The sequence below is a fragment of the Lithobates pipiens genome, unplaced genomic scaffold (genome assembly GCF_037356315.1).
Source record: "Lithobates pipiens isolate NorthernLeopardFrog02 unplaced genomic scaffold, aLitPip1_a1.2 Scaffold_28, whole genome shotgun sequence".
Lineage (NCBI taxonomy): Eukaryota > Metazoa > Chordata > Amphibia > Anura > Ranidae > Lithobates > Lithobates pipiens.
Genome location: NW_027507789.1, coordinates 180,996,603 through 181,017,184, shown reverse-complemented (window position 1 = coordinate 181,017,184; position 20,582 = coordinate 180,996,603).

Sequence of the window (20,582 nt, the reverse complement as noted above, 5' to 3'; positions counted from 1 at the left end):
ATTTCAGGATTACACTACATACACGATGCAGAGTTCAGAATTGCGCCAAGTAAAGATTGCAGAGTTCAGGAGTGCGCTATGTACAGAGGGCAGAGTTCGGGAGTGTGATGAGTTCAGGATTACACTACATACGCAATGCAGAGTTCAGGATTATGCTACGTACAGAGTGCAGAGTTCAGGAGTGCACTACATACAGAGTGCAGAGTTCAGGAGAGAGTTATGTACAGAGAGCAGAGTTCAGGAGTGCACTACGTACAGAGTGCATAGTTCAGGATTATGCTATGTACAGAATGTAGGGTTCAGGGGTGTATTATGTACAGAATGCCGGGTTTAGGAGTGTGCTGTGTACAGAGTGCTATGTTTAGGAGTGAGCTGTGTATAAAGTGCAGAATTCAGGGTTGCGTTATGTACAGAATTCAAGTTTCTGTGGTGGGCTACGTACAGAGTGCAGAGTTCAGGATTCCTCTATGTACAGAGTGCAGAGTTCAGGGGTGTACTATATACAGAGTGCAGGGTATAGGGGTGTACTATGTACAGAATGCAGGGTATAGGGGTATACTATGTACAGAATGCAGGGTTTTGGGGTGCACTGTGTACAGAGTGCTGAGTTTAGGGGTACATTGTACACAAAGTGCAGTATTCAGGTGTGCGTTATGTACAGAGTGCAGAGTTCAGGGATGTGCTGTGTACAGAGTGCAGGGTGTACAATCCTCCTTCCTCCCTCCAAAGCTTCCTTGCATATCTCTCTCCTACCTGGCCCAGCTTAAGTACCTCCCTGTGTAGGAGATGCACCTTGCAGATGTGGAGATCTGTCCCCGCCATCAGCGCGTGCAGAGATCTGTTAGATCTGGGAGCTGCTGGGAAAAGCTGTCCCTTGACAACACAGGAGGTATCTGTGGGGAGCAGGATCGAGGGTGAGAGCCAGAGGTTACGAAATGGGGCTCACATGACAAGCAGTGTTAATTTTGGCAGCACGTTGTGATTTAGTTTTAGTCTTAGTCTTAGGACTAAATAGGCATTTTAATTTTAGTCCCATTTTAGTCTTCTGCAATTGTTTTAGTTTTAGTCGTATTTAGGCGACTAAATCTCCAGTACATTTTAGTGGACTAAAACGAATTTTAGTCGTCTGAAGTCTAATGGGTGAAATTCAATTGTAATGCATTCGTTAACATTTCCCTACAATTTTCAAACTCATTATATACTGCTGGAGTGAAAAATCTAATGTTATTTATTATGGTATTGAGGTATGAACATGCACTACAGATCAGTGTTAATTTTGAAGTCAAATTTCACTTTAGTTTTATTCCTAGTCTTTTGACTAAAATGCCATTTTAGTTTTAGTCGTATTTTAGTAATCTCAGTTGTTTTAGTCGTATTTTTGTCGACTAAAATAATATTCATTTTGTCGCCTAAAATGTTTTCGTCATTTTAGTCGACAAAATTAACACTGATGACAAGGCTTGGTGGGCCGGATTCGTCCCGCTGACCTTGTGTTTGACATATCTGCTTTGAATGTAATTTTGAGATACAATCTGGTGACCCATAAGACGCCAACCGTTGCCGCTATTTTGAAGAAGGAAGATCGTCAGCCCTGAAGGACAGATGCGGAGCTCTGTCCATGGCTAAGTGTAATTGCATGTTGTGCCTGTGTATCTGTTCTTTAAATGGACATTTGTAAGACAAGCTGAAGACACACCCGAGCCACAGTCCTATATAATTTATCTTCCACATGGTGTAGAACTTGGCACATCCCGAGCAACATTCCAGTCTGCGGCTACAGAAGAAGATCTGAGTTCCACCACCATTCCCCGGTGACCGCCGTCCTTCCTTGCTGTGAGATAGGTGATGGCACCCGGGTGACATGGCTCATTGTAATAGTGGATCTCATGTGTGGAAGTGCCTGGAAACGCTACCCATGGCCAGAAAATCCATTTTGCTTTTCATGTTCCTCTTGCATGAAAAAAAAATAAAGAAATGGAGAAGATGAGATTTTACAAGCATTCCCGAAACGCAATAGTGTGACTGGAGCCTATGCTTGCAGGGTGTAGTAAAAATAGGCAGTTGAGCTGCTTTTTTTGTTACCACATGGATCAGTTTGCCATAGCATTATAAACGCTCCTGAGTTGCGCGGCTCATCTGGAATCTCCCACTGTGGCTGCTCCGGTACAACCTGCGTTGCAGGCTGTCCCCGCTGCTGCTCCAGTCTCTGTGCAGGCACTCGCCTCGAGTATTACCTCTAAAAGAGGTATCTATGGTTTTGCTATGCTTCCCCAGCCATTTGGGGGTGATCCAGTCCAATGCAGAGGTTTTCTCAACCAGGTTGAGATATACTTTGAGATGCTAACCCCAGGCGTTTCCCACGGACAGAAGCAAAGTAGGTTTTGTGATATCTTAGCTTTCTGAGAGAGCCTTGGCCTGGGCTAACCCTCTATGGGAGACGCAAAAACCTGCTGTCTTGAGTTACCCTGAGTTTGTGGCTTCTTTTAAAAGGGTATTAGACGTTCCAGCACATTCTGCTTCTGCTGCCAAGTGCCTCATGTCCATCAAACAGAGTACGAGAACTGTTCCCGATTACGCCATTTAATTCCATACTCTGGCAGCAGAGGTTGCTTGGAACAGTGAGGCCCTCGTGGTTGCTTTTTCTCATGGTCTCTCAGATACCATCAAGGATGAGATAGCAGCCCGAGATATACCCACTGACCTGGATAAGTTGATCACGTTTGCCATCCTCATTGACTACAGACTCAGAGAAAGACTATCTTTTGCGGAAGCCTCCTGTACATTTGTCTCAGAACTTTGCAGTCCCACCCTTGTCTCCCTGACCTCCCATGCCTCCTGGTACCGAGTCGGTAAGTGAAGATGAACCCATGCACTTGGGCTTCACGCTTCTCTCTGCGGATGAGAGAACCCTTAGGAGGAGGAAGAGATTGTGCCTTTATTGTGGCCAGGCAGATTACCTTTTGAAGTCATGTCCTACCCGTCCAGAGAACGCCCAAACCTTGAGGTCCTGTCACAGACAGACCTTAGGTGGCGTTGTTTCGCTCCAAGTTATCCAGAAGGATAAGCCCCTGGTTTTGCTCACCCTTTCTTGGGCTGAGTCGTCTGTCAAGATATAGGCTCTAATCGACTCTGGGGCTGCAGGCCTGTTCATTGATGCTACCTTTTTATCAAAGCACTCGATTCCGCTGCAGCTGCGTGACACTCCACTTGCCATTGAGGCTCTTGATGGGAGACCTCTACAGCCTGCCCATGTGACTCATGAAACTGTTCCGTTGGCCATGGTCATAGGAGCTCTTCACCATGAGACAATCCAATTCCAAGATAGTTTCTGCTGGTTATTGGTTATCCTTGGTTACAGAGGCAAACCCCTTTTTTAAATGGCTCTGTGCTGAGGTTCTCTCCTGGTCGCCACAATGCAGTAAGACATGCTTCCAGAAGGTAGCCAAGGCCCTGTGCACCTCTTCACCCTCCTCCCTGCCGGAGGAGTACCACAATTTTAGCAATGTCTTTGACAAAGGTCAAGCCGGTAGTTTGCCTCCACACCGGTCACATGATTGCGTAATTGACCTTCAACCTGATGCCATACCCCCTTGTGGCTGGGTTTAACCTTGGTCGTTCTTGGAGGATAAGGCCATGGAGGAGTATGTTGCAGATGCACTTCCTCCAAGTTTCATCCGCAAATTCTCGTCTCCTGCTGGTGCTGGTTTCTTCTTTATGAAGAAGAAGAGTGGTGAACTGAGACCTTGTATTGATTATAGGGGTCTCAATCTTTTCTCGATTAAGAATGCCTATCCAATACCGTTGATTACAGAGTTATTTGACTGCCTCAAGAGAGCAATGGTGTTCACGAAACTTGATTTGAGAGTGGCATACAATCTCGTGATGTCCTCATATTTTCCTAGTCCCTGGAGAGCCACCACACAGATGTCTGTTGTGTGCTTCAGAAACTAAGTGAGAACAATTTCTATTGTAAATTGGACAAGTGCGAATTCCATTGTGACCTGGTTAAATTCCTGAGTTATGTCACTTCCACTGCTGGTTTTTCAGTGGACCCAGAAAAACTTTCAGCAGTCCTACAGTGGCCCGACCCGTGGGTTTACGTCCTCTTCAGCATTTTCTTGGCTTTGCCAACTATTATCAGAAGTTTATTCGTAACTTCTCCTCTCTGGTCAAGCCCCTGACTGATATGACCAGAAAGGCCAGTAACCCACAGAGTTGGTCTCCGGAGTCCATTAAGAGTCTCAAGGCTGCCTTTGTTTTTGCTCCTGTGTTGGTGCATCATGATCTTACATTACCTTTTATCCTTGAGGTTGATGCTTATGAGATTGCATTTGGTGCCCTTCTGTCTCAACGTCCTACCTTTGAGAGCGCTATGCATCTCTGTGGCTACTTTTCCAAGAAATTGGAGTGCAATTATGAGATTGGTGACAGAGAGCTGTTAGCAATTATTTTAGCCCTGAAAGAGACATCTCCTCGAAGGTACCACTGTCCCGATTCTCATTCTTACTGACCATAAGAATCTCACATTCTTGTCTGAGGCTAAACGCCTCTCTCCCAGAAGGGCACGATTGGCTCTTTTCTTGTCTAGTTTCAATTACATTGTCTCATTCTTAGCCAGGACTAAGACTGTAAGGGCCGATGCTTTGTCACGTCAATTTTCCTCCACTTCCAAGATGGAGTCGGTTATGATTCCTGTGATTCCTCCTGATCGTATTCAGGCTACGGTTCACACCAGTCACTTCTCCTTTGGGTGACAAAATTCTTGCTGTCCATGCTCCTCCTGAGAAACCTTGCGACCACTGCTTTGTCCCAGAGAGTCTCCGTACTTACCATTCTCCCAAGGCTGCTGGCCACCCTGGGAAGAATCAACTCTTTTGGGCCATTTCCCAACAATTCTGGTGACCTAGTCTACGTGCTGATGTAACCGCCTTCGTAGATGTCTGTTCTGTGTGTGCTCAGAGTAAGACTCCACGACACCTTCCAGTTAGCCTCCTACAATCCATACCTAATGGAGAGAGGCCCTGAACCCACTTATCTATGGATTTCATTGTGAAGTTACTCAACTTCGAGGGCAACACAGTTATCCTTATGGTGGTTGATTGGTTCTCGAAAATGTCTCATTGTATTCCACTTAAGAAGTTGCCCACTTCTAAGGAACTGGCTTCCATTTTTGCTCGGGAGATCTTTCGCTTACATGGGCTACCCAAGGTGATTGTCCTGGACAGGGGTAGTCAGTTTGTGTCCCGGTTCTGGTGAGACTTTTGTGCACAGTTGGGAATTCAGCTTGCTTTCTTCTCTGCGTATCACCTGCAGTCTAATGGGGCAGCAGAATGAGCCAATCAGTCCTTGGAGCAATTCCTACATTGCTATATTTCTCACCATCATAACAACTGGTCATATCTCTTAACGTGGACGGAGTTTGCTCACAATAGTGCCTTGAACGCTGCTTCCTGATTGTCCCCGTTTATGGCAAATTATGGTTTCAAACCTTCCATGTTGCCTGACTCATTTGTTCCGCAGAGTATTCCTGCATTAGAGGAGCATCTCCGTGGTCTTCGTTCCACTTGGGCACAAGTCCAGGAGGCTTTGCGACATGCTAATGATAGGTACAGACTCCATGCTGCCCGCAGACACCTGCCTGCACCTTCCTACCGGATTGGGGACAAGGTCTCGCTGTCATCTTGCAACCTCTGACTTCGTGTTCCCTCTCTGAAATTCCGGTTTTGGGCCTTTCCATTTTCTTTGCAGGATTAACCCAGCAAATTACGCATTAGACCTTCCTTCTAATATGCGTATCTCGAATGTATTTCATGTCTCCTTATTAAAACCTTTGGTCTGCAACCACTTTACCACCTTGGTGCCTCATCCTCACCTTGTACAGGTTGAGAACCATGAGGAGCATGAACTACAGTCCATTGTTGACTCCTGTAGGTTCCGTGGGCGCATACAGTACCTGGTGCATTGGAAAGGTTACAGTCCAGAGGAACGCTCTTGGGTCTCATCCTCGGATGTACATGCCCCTGTCCTCCTCTCAAGCCTGGTGGTCCTCCGACGGGGAAGGGTCATTAAGGTAGGTGTTCTGGCAGGGCTGGGCTCAGCCCTTTCTTCTCTGAGCTGACCTCTCAGATGTCGGCTAATTGCCAGCTCCTATATCTCAACAGTGACTCAACTGTTGATGATATCCTGCTCGTCAGTCCTGCCTACCTAAGCGGTCCAGCCCAGATAATCTCTGCCTTGCCTTGGTCAACATCACAGAGACTATCTCCTGTGTTCCTGTTAAAGACTTGCTTGGCTGAAATTCCTTCTGGCTCCAGATCCTGCTTGCTGTTCCCTGGCTTCCTGACTTTCTGGCTTGTCTGACTATCCATTCCGGTTACCAAACTATATGTTTTGACTACGTTTGTTCTATTAACTTTTATTAATAAACAAGTGTGATTTAACTGTACTTCTGTCTCTGTCTGATTCATGGTTTCTGAGAACAGGTTGTACATGGTAAGCAGACATGTGCAGAACGAAATAAATTTGTTTCGTTTAATTTGTTTTCAGAAATCGTTTTGTTTTTTTCAAATTCAAATTAATTAGAATTTTCCGAATTCTGAAAATTTTAATTCCACTTAAGAAGTTGCTGACAGCGTGAGGAGAAAAAAAAGATGATCACCGGCTTATCTGCAAGGGACATCGGCCCCGAAGAGGAAGAGGCAATTATGCCTCATCTGTGCCCACCAGTACCCCCTGCCAGTTCCACCTGCCATTGCCCGCAGTGCCCACCAGTGCTACCTATCAATGCCCACAAGTGCCACCTATCAGTGCCCACCAGTGGTGCCAATCAGTGCCACTTGCAGTGCTGCCTATCAGAGTAACTGATCAGTGCCCATTATTGCCACCCATCAGTGCCCATCACTGCCATCCATCAGTGCCACCTATCTGTGCCCATCAGTGCCGCCTCATCAGCGTACATCAATGAAGGAGAAAAATTACCTGTTTGCAAAATTTTATAACAAAATATATATATAAAAAAAAAATATATATATTTTTTTAAACATTTGGTCTTTTTCATTTTTTTTAACAAAAAATAAAAACAGAGCGGATCAAATACCACCAAAAGAAAACTCTATTTGTGGGAACAAAATGATAAAAATTTAATTTGAGTACAGTGTAGCATGACCGCGCAATTGTCGTTCAAAGTTCATCAGCGCTGAAAGCTGAAAATTGGTATGGAGAGGATGAGGGCTTAAGACCCCATTCACACTGAAGTGTTTTGCAGGCTCTATAGCGTTAAAAATAGCCCCAGAAAACCTCCTCAAAACAGCTTCTTTGGAGTGGTGAACTCACCGCTCCTCCACTGCCGCTCCCCATTGAAATCAGTGGGGCAGCCCTGCGATACCGCCGGCAAAACGCTGCTCCGGCAGTATTTTGCGGGTGGATTTAACCCCTTTTCGGCCATTAGCGGCACTTTGCAGGGGGATTTAGCCCTTTTCGGCCGCTAGCGGGGGGTTAAAACCGCCCTGCTAACGGCCGAATAGTGCCGCTAAAACTATGGTAAAGCGGCACTAAAAATAGAGCCGCTTTACCGCTGATGCCCGGGGCGGCTCGGTGTGAAAGGAGTCTAAGTGCCAAGTGGTTAATTAATGGGAAAGCACTGAAACGGCAAGCACTGCGCATTTTTGCAGCATGTTTGTTGGCAAAAATTGGGTTAAAACAGACACAGAGGAGGTGTCACATTACCTTTTACCCCCTCTGAAACACGATCTAAACATGGATTGCTCTTCAGAGCAGTGGCGGATTTAGACGCACTAGCCTAAAAGGTCTTTATTTTTTATTTTAGTGCACAACGTTTTCCTGGAGATCCAGTTATAGGATGAGTGCGTTTAAGAACGGTAGGTGAAACGAAGACGCTTCAACTCCCAGGATCGAACGTTAGAGCGCTCCGCCAGGTACGGAGCGTTTCCCAGATGGTCAGAAGACGTGACGATTTGTAAACGCTCAAGCCTGGCTGAATGCTGTCTCCGGCGGTGCGAGAGGCTGACCCGGCTTTGTGAGTCACTCTCTGCAATGAGTCAGAGAACAGCGGAGACCAACAAAAGCTCTGCTCAGGACACGAGGGGAATATGCAATGCAGTCAGCACAGCGCTCTGGCATACAAATTGGAGGCTTCCTATCTGTACAAGCAGAGTGCAGCACAGCCGAATGTGCTCATAGCGATCGACGATTTCTAGGAAGAGCCTAGACCAGATCCAGAATAAAATGAAGATTCCACATTTGTTCTTGTGGTGATGTATTTACAGATATGAGTGTTGGCAAAATCCAATGTTACTAGGCTATTTTTTCTGCAGGTCGGATGTTCTTCATTTAGAAGTAAAATACCACATTATGGCCACTAGATGGAACTGATAATCATGGTAAATAGCTACACTATATTGTCAAAAGTATTGGGGCGCCTGCCTTTACAGGCAAATGGACTTTAATGGCATCCCAGTCTTAGTCTGTAGGGTTCAATATGGAGTTGGACCACCCTTTGCAGCTATAACAGCTTCAACTCTTCTGGGAAGGCCGTCCACAAGGTTTAGGAGGGTGTCTATGGGGATGTTTGACTATTCTTCTAGAAGAGCATTTGTGAATAGGGATGAGCCGAACACCCCCCGGTTCGGTTCGCACCAGAACTTGCGAACGACCCCCGCGTTCGGTACGAACGTTAGAACCCCATTGAAGTCTATGGGACTCGAACGTTCGAATTGGAAAGTGCTCATTTTAACGGCTAATATGCAAGATAGTGTCCTAAAAAGGGTTTGGCGACCTGCCTCCTGCCTCAGGGGACATGGGTCACTGCAAAAAAAAGTTTTAAAAACTACCGTTTTGGCGGGAGCACTGATTTTAATGACGATTAAAGTGAAAAAAAAAAAGTGAAATATTCCTTTAAATATGGTGCCTGGGGGGTGTCTGTAGTATGCCTGTGAAGTGCCACGTGTTTCCCGTGTTTAGAACAGTCCCTGCACAAAATTACATTAAACGGAAATAACACCATTTAAAACTGCTTGCGGTTTTAATGTTATATCTGGTTCCTGCAATATGGTTGAAAATCATTGAGAAACATGGCATGGGTAGCCCTCCCTGCCCATTACCAGCCTATTTGGGTCTTGTACGCATATTAAGGGGAACCCCGTACCCATATTAAAAAAAGGAAATGCGTGTGGCCCCCAGGCCCTATATACTCAGAACAGCAGTATACAGGCGGTGCAAACAAGACAGGGACTGTGTAGGTTTGTTGTGTTAAGTTGAATCTGTTTGTCATTTTCAACCGGTACATTTTTAAAGTGTAGCTCCAGTCAAAAAAACTATCTTTAAGCTTTTTGGAAAACATAGTGAAGGGTTATCACCCCTGTATAATTTGTTTTGTCGTCCATCTTTTTTCATCTCACTTGCTGCTGTCTCCTTCCGTTTGCAAGTAGGAGATGTTTGTAAGTTGGATGTTTGAAAGTAGGGGCCTGCCCTATATTATAGCGGTATGTACTGGGTACAGAGCACGCAGACAGCACGCACTATCTCCTAACACTACTGACTGCAAGCTCTATTATTAACCACTTGTTAGCCCAATGTTTGCATAAAGTGAAAGATGAAGTTATGCTGAGTAAATAGATATCAAACATGTCACTCTTCAAAATTGCACATGCCCGTGGAATGGCGCCAAACGTCGCTACTTAAAAAATCCCCATAGGCGACGCTTTAAATATTTTTTTACTGGTTACATGTTTTGAGTTGCAGAGGAGGTCTAGGACTAGAATTATTGCTCTCGCTCTAACATTCTCGGCGATACCTCACATGTGTGGCACATGCGAGCACATGGGGACATGGGCGCTTTAATTTTTATTTTATTTTTTTATTGTTCATTTTACTTTATTTATTTTAGTTTGACATTTTTTTTCCCAAAAATATATTTTTGATCACTTTTATTCCTATTACAAGAAATGTAAACATCCCTTGTAATAGGAATATGGGGTGACAGGTCCTCTTTACAGTGAAATCTGGGGGGTCAATATGACCCCACATCTCACCTCTAGGCTGGGAAGCCTGAAATAAAAAATAAAAAAAAGATTCTGGCTTTGATCGTACTGGCGAGTTGGTAGAAGCACCGGAGGGCGGTGAGGGGTGGGGGGCGTCTATGGCTGGGTATTTCAGGGTATCACCGAGTATGGCTGGGTATCTCTGAGTATGGCTGGGTATGGCAATTTATGGCAGGGTATTACAGAGTATTGGTGGGGTATTGGCGGGGTACTACAGAGTAATAGCAGGGTACTGCACTGCAGAGTAATGGCAGGGTACTGCACTGCAGAGTAATGGCGGGGTACTGCACTGCAGAGTAATGGCGGGGTACTGCACTGCAGAGTAATGGCGGGGTACTGCAGAGTAATGGCGGGGTACTGCACTGCAGAGTAATGGCAGGGTACTGCACTGCAGAGTAATGGCGGGGTACTGCACTGCAGAGTAATGGTGGGGTACTACAGAGTAATGGCAGGGTACTGCACTGCAGAGTAATGGCGGGGTACTACAGAGTAATGGCAGGGTACTGCACTGCAGAGTAATGGCAGGGTACTGCACTGCAGAGTAATGGCGGGGTACTGCACTGCAGAGTAATGGCGGGGTACTGCACTGCAGAGTAATGGCGGGGTACTGCACTGCAGAGTAATGGCGGGGTACTGCAGAGTAATGGCGGGGTACTGCAGAGTAATGGCAGGGTACTGCAGAGTATGCACTGGTATTGCAGAGTATTGGCAGGGAATTGAGGGGTTAAATTCGGTGAGCAGCGATGTGGGCACTGCAGATGCAGCCCACATCGCTGCTGACACCGATCTCTTTCCCCTCCGCTGTACCGATCGGTACAGAAAGGGGAGGTAGGAACAGGCGTCATAACATGACGCCGGTTTGTTTCCAAGTGATCACTCCGTCATTTGACGGAGCAATCACGTGGTAAACGGCCGCTATGAGCGGCCGTTTACCGTGATGCGCCGGGTCCTATGGACCCGGCGGTCACGGATGCTCTCGAGTGCGCACACCTCGGGGCACGCGAGAGCAGAATTCTGGGAGGCCGTTAATTAACGGCCTCTCTGAGTTAAACAACCGCCCTGAAGCCGTTAATCGGCAATGGGCAGTTGTTAAGTGGTTAAAGCTAGATCACTAGCTATATAGGTGAGGTGAATATAGTGGTGTATACTGCAGTCAGGGCACAGACAACAACCACTACACAGCAGCAAGATAGGAAATCAGCCAAAAACGATTGGTGTGTACTGTGTTGAAGGTACACAGAACACCCACTGCTTCAGATGCAAAGTAACACACTACAGGAGGCCGCCTTAAAGGCGGCCTTATATAGTGTGGGGTGTGCACTACACAGCCTGAGCTATGATTGGCCACAGGCAGGATGCCTGTGGCCAATCATGGCTCTCCTCGCTGCCGGCGCTGCGATTGGCCAAGCATGCGGGGTCACAGTGCATGCTTGGCCAATCATCGGGCAGCAATGCACTGCGCCAACGCAGTGCATTGTGGTCCGCGCGCGCGTCACTCGAATTTTGACGCGAACGGCCAAAACTTTCGGAATTCGCCGAAAGGGCCGAACGGCCAATGTTCGAGTCGAACGTGCGTTCGACTCGAACACGAAGCTCATCCCTATTTGTGAAGTCAGGCACTTGAACGAGAAGGCCTGGCTCTCAGTCTCCGCTCTAATTCATTCCAAAGGTGTTCGGGTTGAGGTCAGGACTCTGTGCAGGCCAGTCAAGTTCCTCCACCCCAAACTGGCGCATCCATGTCTTTATGGACCTTGCTTTGTGCAGTAGTCCAAATCATTTGGTGGAGGGGGGATTATGGCGTGGGGTTGCTTTTCAGGGGTTGGGCTTGGTCCGTTAGTTCCAGTGAAGGGAAATGTTAAAGTGGTTGTAAACGCCTTACAACCACTTTAACCTACAGGTAAGCCTAGATTGAGGCTTACCTGTAGGTGCTTGAAATATCTCCCAGATCTGCAAGGTTGAGGAGATATTTTTAACCTGTGCATGCGCCAGAGTTAGAAAGGGCACACTGTGCCGTTTCTACCTCGGGTTATGCCGTTAAAGGCAGCTCTCGTGACGTCACGCGACTCCGGACAGTCACAGAGCTGGAGTTCGCAGCCCCGGAAGGAAGAGGGGTGAAGAATGGACGCTCGCTACTAGCGAGGAAGACAGGGGCATCGCGGGCTTCTCCTGCGGGTAAGTGTCACATAATGGGTTATGCCATTATGCTTTACCTTTGCATGGAAACAAAGAGGAAGTAACACCCAACGGGTTTACTTCCTCTTTATGGCGTCAGCATACAAAAGCCCCGTACACACGATCAGAAATTCTGAGCAAAAGTCGGATATGAGCTTTTGATTGGAAATTCTGACCGTGTGTATGCTCTATCTGACTTTTGCTGGCGGAATTACCGCCAGCAAATTTTGGACAATTTCATGCTCTGAACTTTGTGGGAACAGTTTGGGGATGGCCCCTTCCGGTTCCAACAAGACTGCGCACCACTGCACAAAGAAAGGTCCATGGATGAGTGAGTTTGGGGTGGAGGAACTTGACTGGCCTGCACAGAATCCTGACCTCAATAGAACACCTTTGGGATGAATTAGAGCGCAGACTGCGAGCCAGGCCTTCTCGTCCCACGTCGGTGCCTTACCTCACAAATGAGCTTCTGGAAGAATGGTCAAACATTCCCATAGACACACTCCTAAACCTTGTGGACAGCCTTCCCAGAAGAGTTAAAGCTGTTATAGCTGCAAAGGGTGGGCCAACTCAATATTGAATCCTACATACTAAGACTGGGGTGCCATTAAAGTTCATGTGCCTGTAAAGGCAGACGTCACAATACTTTGACAATAAAGTGTATTTATTCCCTACGATCAGCAGCTCCATCTAGTGGCCATAATACAGCATTTTCCTGATTCAAGCTATCTTATGCCGCGTACACACGTAGCGGACTATCCGACGGACTTAGTCTGGCGGACTTCCTGCCAGACTGTCCGTCGGACTTTCCGAACGGGCTACTTGCCCACACACGGCACTTTTTCAGCGGACTAAGTGCGCTGTACTATCTGCCCTACTTTTGAAATGAACTGACTCGCCCACACACGCGGAGGAAAGTCCGCTCATTTCAAGCGCGTCTCCAGATAGGCGGGGCCCGCGAAGGAGACGTCGCGGGCCCCGCCACCTGGTATGGACTTAAAGGGGAACCCCAACGCCGAAAAAAATCGGCGTGGGGGTCCCCCCAGGTCCACATCAGACCCTTGTCTGAGCACGCTACCCGGCCGGCCAGGAAAGGGGGGGACTAGCGAGAGCCCCCCCCGAGCCGTACCAGGCCACGTGCCCTCAACATGGGGGGTGCCTTGGGGAAGGGGGGGCCGTGCGCCCCCCCCACCCTAAAGCACCTTGTCCCCATGTTGATGAGGATAAGGGCCTCTTCCCGACAACCCTGGCCGTTGGTTGTCGGGGTCTGCGTGCGGGGGGCTTATCGGAATCTGGGAGCCCCCTTTAATAAGGGGGTCCCAGGATACCGGCCCCCCACCCTATGTGAATGAGTATGGGGTACAATGTACCCCTACCCATTCACCTGTAAAATAAAGTACAAAAAAAACACAGCTCCGGGGGTCTTCCGTCTCACCCCCATACTCATTCACATAGGGTGGGGGCCGGTATCCGGGGGCCCCCTTATTAAAGGGGGCTCCCGGATTCCGATAAGCCCCCCCGCCCGCAGACCCCGACAACCAACGGCCAGGGTTGTGGGGAAGAGGTCCTATTCCTCATCAACATGGGGACAAGGTGCTTTGGGGTGGGGGGGCCGCGCGGCCCTCCCTTCCCCAAGGCACCCCCCATGTTGAGGGCACGCGGCCTGGTACGGCTTAGGGGGGGTGCGCTCGCTCGTCCCCCCTTTCCTGGCCGGCCGGGTAGCGTGCTCGGACAAGGGTCTGATGTGGACCTGGCGTTCGGCGTTGGTGTTCCCCTTTAAGTCCATACCAGGGGACGGGGCCAGTGACGTCTCCTTCGCTGGCCCCGCCTACCTGGACACCCGCTCAAAATGAGCGGACTTTTCTCCGGGCGGGAAAAGTCCACTCATTTCAAAAGTACGGCGGACTGGCATACCAACGGCCGGATTGTCCGCCGAAATGCGAGTCCGGAAGATTGGAGTGCAAAACTACTTTCTAAGTCCGCCGTACTTTCGGGTCAAAAAAGTATGCCGGAGGCTACACACGGGGGGATTGTCCGGCGGACTTCAGTTTGCCGGACTTTTCCACCCGATTGTTTGATCGTGTGTACGCGGCATTTGAAATGAAGAGCATTCTACCTGGAGAGAAAATTAGCCTAGTAGTGTTTAGTTTTGCCCCAAGGGACTCAGAATGAATGTGATGTGTTTTTTTTGTGCATTGCCATTGAAACCGATGTGGCCAAGGATGTGCATTAATACATGAAAAAAGCACCTGTCCCTAATGCATGGCAGCACAGCGTACATGTATGAACAGGCCCCATTGAAAAAAATGGGAATTCTCTTGTTGTTCTTCATACAACACACTTGAAATTGTATAGATGTAAAAGGGAACTAGAGACCTTTTTTACAGTTTGGTGTTGCAGTAAATTGCAACAGAAGTCTATAAGCAAAGTGCTTTTGGCTGCCGCTCGCACCAAAGCATGTAAAATGTGATGCGGCGCATAGCGTAAAACATGCAGCAATGCATTTTACATGTCTGGTAAAATGCAGTGGCATTTAATTGAATGGCACCCCAACCAACGGCATTGGCTGATGGACATGTGTTGCAGCGCAGTGGAACGCAATGTGTGGTGAGTTGCCAAAAAAATGTTCCATGCAGTATAGTGCATTGCCGTGCATTGTGAAGCATGTTCATTTTCAAGATTCAGAATGAGTGACACCCCATTGCACCAACACATTTATTGTGCATTGTGATAAAGTAAGCAGCAACATGTGTGCTACCGCAACGCCACAGAGTGATCAGTCCCTTTATTCATTTTGCTGTAGTACCAGACTGCACCAGAAGGTGGCGATCCAAGTGACGTCTGGAACTGCAGAACTTCATTCGCAATAAATGGCAGTGCATCTCACCAAAGCATTTAACGTGTGTTGCAGTAAAGTGTACAGTAACGCATGCATTGCCGCAATGCGTGACTGCTGGCGTGAATCAGTCCTAACAAAACACTTCTGTTATTTGCTCCTTTTTGGTCTGTTACATATACCAAAGAAAAAGGTTTGTTATATTGGCTCAATAAGTGCAAAACATCCTATCTCAAACAATGTTATCAGAAATTGTGTTAGGACTATAGAACCCCCCCCCCCCCCCCCATGGATTTGTACTTCTGTCCATCCAGTCCTGATATTTAAACAGCCCCGTCACACAATACAGTCCTGTCTAGCAGAGAAGGGGACTTGACCTTCTTTGTCGCAGTTTCACTTTCCCTTACAGGTCTCCTCCACATTTCCACCCTGTGACTGAAAACCAGCAACTGGATGAGCTCACCTCTCTGTCACTCTGCTCTCTCCTCCAATCAGCATGCTTCTGGCGCTGCAGCTCCCTCTATGCTCTGCTTTACAGACAGCACAGTAGACTGGGATTGCATGGAATATATAAGGGAGGTTGGTGTGAGTGAGGGTTATAGATACATGAAGGGTTGATGAGCCTTCAGACATTTACTTATGTACTGAAATGTGCCACGACTGCATTGAATGACCAAGATCCTGGTGCAGGTAGCAGGTGTGGGCTCAACATTAGTGCAGACTGTACAGCTGTACCAGGGCCCTCTAGGATTTAGGGGCCCATTTACATAAAATGTGGGTCAGGTGGATGCAGGAACCCCTTCTGCTGTCCGGTAGACCTAAACACTGCTCAGTGTTAGGACAGGCATTCTATATGTTACGCTAATCCCCTACCCCTAATTGTATCAAAGGGGGCAAAATTTTTCCCACCTAGGTGTCTTTGTTCTCCAATGGTAGGAAGATAATGCTTCATAAATAGAGGCCCATAAACCAACTCTCTATCATAGTTTTCTCAACCAAGGTTCTAAGGAACCATAGGGTTCCTCCATACGTTGCTAGGGGTTCCTTAAGCTGTTGTTGACTGACCTCCAATCCCAATTCTATATTTTGCCCGACCATTCTTCCCACTGGCCAACAATGTAAGGGACATTCTTCCCACTGACCAACAATGTAAGGGGCATTCTTCCCACTGGCCAACAATGTAAGGGACATTCTTCCCACTGGCCAACAATGTAAGGGACATTCTTCCCACTTACCACCAATGTAAAGAGTATTCTTCCCACTGGCCAACAATGTAAGGGGCATTCTTCCCACTGACCAACAATGTAAGAGACATTCTTCCCACTTACCAGCAATGTAAAGAGTATTCTTCCCACTGGCCACCAATGTAAGGAGCATTCTTTCCACTGACCACAAATGTAGAGAGCATTCTTTCCACTGGCCACCAATGTAAGGAACATTCTTCCCACTGATCACCAATGAAAGAAGCATTCTTCCCACTGACCACCAATGTAAGGGCCATTCTTCCCACTGACCACCAATATAAGGAGCATTCTTCTCACTGACCACGAATATAAGGACCATTCTTCCACTGACCACCAATGTAAGGGGCATTCTTCCCAACAACCACCAATGTAGAGAGCATTATTCCCACTGACCACTAATGAAAGGAGCTGTTTTCTCACTGACCATAAATGTAAAAGCCACCCTTTCTATTGATCACCAATGTAAGGGTCCCTTTTTCTACTGACTTCAAATGTGAGGGCCACTCTTTCCATTGCCCAGTGCCCACCAACAAAAGGGCCACTTTTTCTATTGACCACCAATGTAATAGCCCCTCCTTTAATTAACCGCCAATATAAGAGCCACTCTTTTCATTGAAAACCAATATAAGAGCCACTCTTTCCATTGGCCAACAATGTAAGGGCCACTCTTTCCATTGATCACCAATGTAAGGTCCACTCTTTCCACTGTCCACCAATGTAAGGGCCACTTTTTCCATTGACCACCAATGTAATAGCCCCTCTTTTCATTAACTGCCAATATAAGGGCCACTCTTTCTATATACCACCAGTGTAAGGGCCACTCTTTCCATTGACCATCAATGTAAAGGCCATTCTTTCCATTGCCCACCAACATAAGGGCCACTTTTTCCATTGACCACCAATGTAATAACCCCTCTTTTCATTAACTGCCAATATAAGGGCCACTCTTTCCATTAAACACCAATGTAAGGGCCCCTTTTTTCATTGAACACCAATGTATGGGTCACTCTTTCTATTGACTATCAATGTAAGGGCCACTCTTTCCATTGACTTCCAATGTAAGGACCACTCTTTCCATTGCCCACCAATGTAAGGGCCACTCTTTCCATTGCCCACAAATGTAAGCACCACTCTTTCCATTAACCACCAATGCATTTGATAGGCACTTGTGAGGTTGTATTAATGGGTGCTGGTAGGCTGCATTTGATGGGCGTTGGTAGGCTGCATTTGATGGGCGCTGGTGAGGCTGCTTTGATGGGCGCTGGTGAGGCTGCATTGATGGGCGCTGGTAGGCTTCACTGATGGGCGCTGGTGAGGCTGCATTGATGGGTGCTGGTAGGCTGCATTTGATGGGCGCTGGTAGGCTGCATTTGATGGGCGCTGGTAGGCTGCATTGATGGGTGCTAGTGGGCTACATTTGATGGGCGATTCCTACTCTCTTCTCTCTGCAGCAAGCAGCTACCTCTCAGCATCAGCAGGCAGCCGCCACTCCGTTCGCACAGTGTCAGAGGTGTGGCAATGGCAGAGGACTGTGTCTGTGTCCCGACTCCTGAATGAATGGAAGCAAGCAAACATTCATTGATAGGCACTGGTAGGCTGCATTTGATGGGTGCTGGTGAGGCAGGCTGCATTTGATAGGTGCTGGTGAGGCTGCATTGATAGGCGCTGGTAGGCTGCATTGATGGGTGCTGGTGAGGCTGCATTGATGGGTGCTGGTGAGGCTGCATTTGATGGGCGCTACTGGGGTACATTTGATGGATGCATCCTACTCTCTTCTCTTTGCAGCAAGCAACTAAGTCTTAGCATTAGCAGGCAACCGCCGCTCCATTCACACATAGTGACAGAGGCGCATCGATGGCAGAGGACTGGGTCTGCATCCCGACTCCTGAATGAATGGTAGGCTGCATTTGATGGGTGCTGGTGAGGCTGCATTGATGGGCGCTGGTAGGCTGCATTGATGGGCGCTGGTGAGGCTGCATTGATGGGCGCTGGTGAGGCTGCATTGATGGGCGCTGGTGGGCTGCATTGATGGGCGCTGGTGAAGCTGCTTTGATGGGTGCTGGTGAGACTGCATTGATGGGCGCTGGTGAGGCTGCATTGATGGGCGCTGGTGAGGCTGCATTTGATGGGCACTGGTGAGGATGCATTGATGGGCGCTGGTGCGGATGCATTGATGGGCGCTGGTGAGGCTGCATTGATGGGCGCTGGTGAGGATGCATTGATGGGCGCTGGTGAGGATGCATCGATGGGCGCTGGTGAGGCTGCATTGATGGGCGCTGGTGAGGCTGCATTGATGGGCGCTGGTAAGGCTGTATTTGATGGGCGCTGGTGAGGCTGCATTGATGGGCGCTGGTGAGGCTGCATTTGAAGGGCGCTGGTGAGGATGCATTGATGGGCGCTGGTGAGGCTGCATTGATGGGCGCTGGTGAGGCTGAATTGATGGGCGCTGGTAAGGCTGTATTTGATGGGCGCTGGTGAGGCTGCATTGATGGGCGCTGGTAGGTTGCATTTGATGGGCGCTGGTGAGGCTGCATTTGATGGGCTCTAGTGGGCTACATTTGATGGGTGCTTGTGGGGTTTACATGGGCAGGGAAAATTACTAAATGGGCCCAATTTGGACATTTTCACTTAGGGGTGTACTCACTTTTGTCACCAGCGGTTTAGACATTAATGGCTGTGTGTTGAGTTATTTTGACTACTTTACATTCTAGCAAAGTGTCATTTCTTCAGTGTTGTCACATGAAAAGATAGAATAAAATATTTACAGAAATGTGAGGGGTGTACTCACTTTTATGAGATACTGTATATATATATATATATATGAATCAGAAGCGCATCCATCACCTTTGCAAAAATTGGCCAACGCCAGCAACAGGGGGAGGGGGGAGCAACGCCAATTCCCATAGGCTCTGCGGTCTGTGTGCAGAGTACTTGTGCTCTGAGCCACATGGGGCATCAGAGGGGTGGTCGGGGTAATTAGGAGGGCTCACCCCACACCCCCCTTTATTGATTGGTACAGGCCCCTTGTATAGACCGCCACAGACAACGGCTACAAAATAGGTTTTTGCAAATTATCTGGCGAGTTCCTCCCGTGATCCCCCCGTACGGCACGGCCCTGCGTCCTCCTCCTTTTCCACATTCCCTCCTTTTCCAGAAGGATTGGGTGTTTCATGAGAAGAGAGAAATACTGCTGGGGTTACCATGGCAACCGGCTCTCGGACTCAGCAAGTTCCCAGAACCTTCGGCGGTGGGATAGACAAGACTGTGAGTGAAAATAGTATAAGAGCGAAAAGGGGAGGGGAGGGGGGGGGGTAATTCTTAAAAAAAGAACGTCAGAATTCTGGAAGAATATTTATGTCGAATGTGTAAAAAAGCGCAAGCTCTTCAGAACAAAGGCGGATCTCTAGAATTTGATAAGGTGTCTGGTGGACGGGGGAGCACAACCCCACAGCCAGCCAATCGGCTTTTGGCTTTGGAAAGCTTAACCCGACTTAGCAATAAAAGGTGATCGGTGATTGGCTGCTGTGATTGAGGCTCATTCACACAGCGCAGGCGCGCACACATAAGGATTGTATCGGTGGTGTCACTGAATCCTAAGGCTGCCTTCACATTATAGCTTTTCATGGGAGCACAGAAACGCGCCACGCGCATGCACGCTTTTTGTGCGCTCATGCGCCACGTGAACACACACATCCCTTAAGCTGGAAAGGCAGCCGGCCGGGGTTTTCACATGACGTGGCTGCGATGCTTTTCTTCATGGTTGTAGCAGGAAATATACCCTGGCGCATTTGGCGGGCACTACCACCTGCTGAACACAACATCATAGCCGCAGAACCGCCATGTGAACACACACATCCCTTAAGCTGGAAAGGCAGCGGGCTGGGGTGTTCACGTGACATGGCTGCGATGCTTTGCTTCACGGTCGTAGCAGGAAATATACCCCAGCGCGTTTTGGTGGGCACTACCACCCGCTGAACGCGACATCACACCCGCAGAACCATGCCATGTGCATGCACGCTTTTTGAGCGCAAGGGGGAGCTCTGATGGGGACCCTGATGTAAGGGGGGACTCTGGTGGGGACAGTGATATAAGGAGGGACTTTTATGGGGACCCTGAAATAAGGGGGAACTCTGATGGGGACCTGGATGTAAGGGGAACTCTGATGGGGACCCTTATGTAAAGGGAACTCTGATTGGGATCTGGATGAAAGAGGGGACTCTGATGGGGATCCTCATGTAAAGGGAACTCTGGAACCCTGAAACAAGGGGGGAC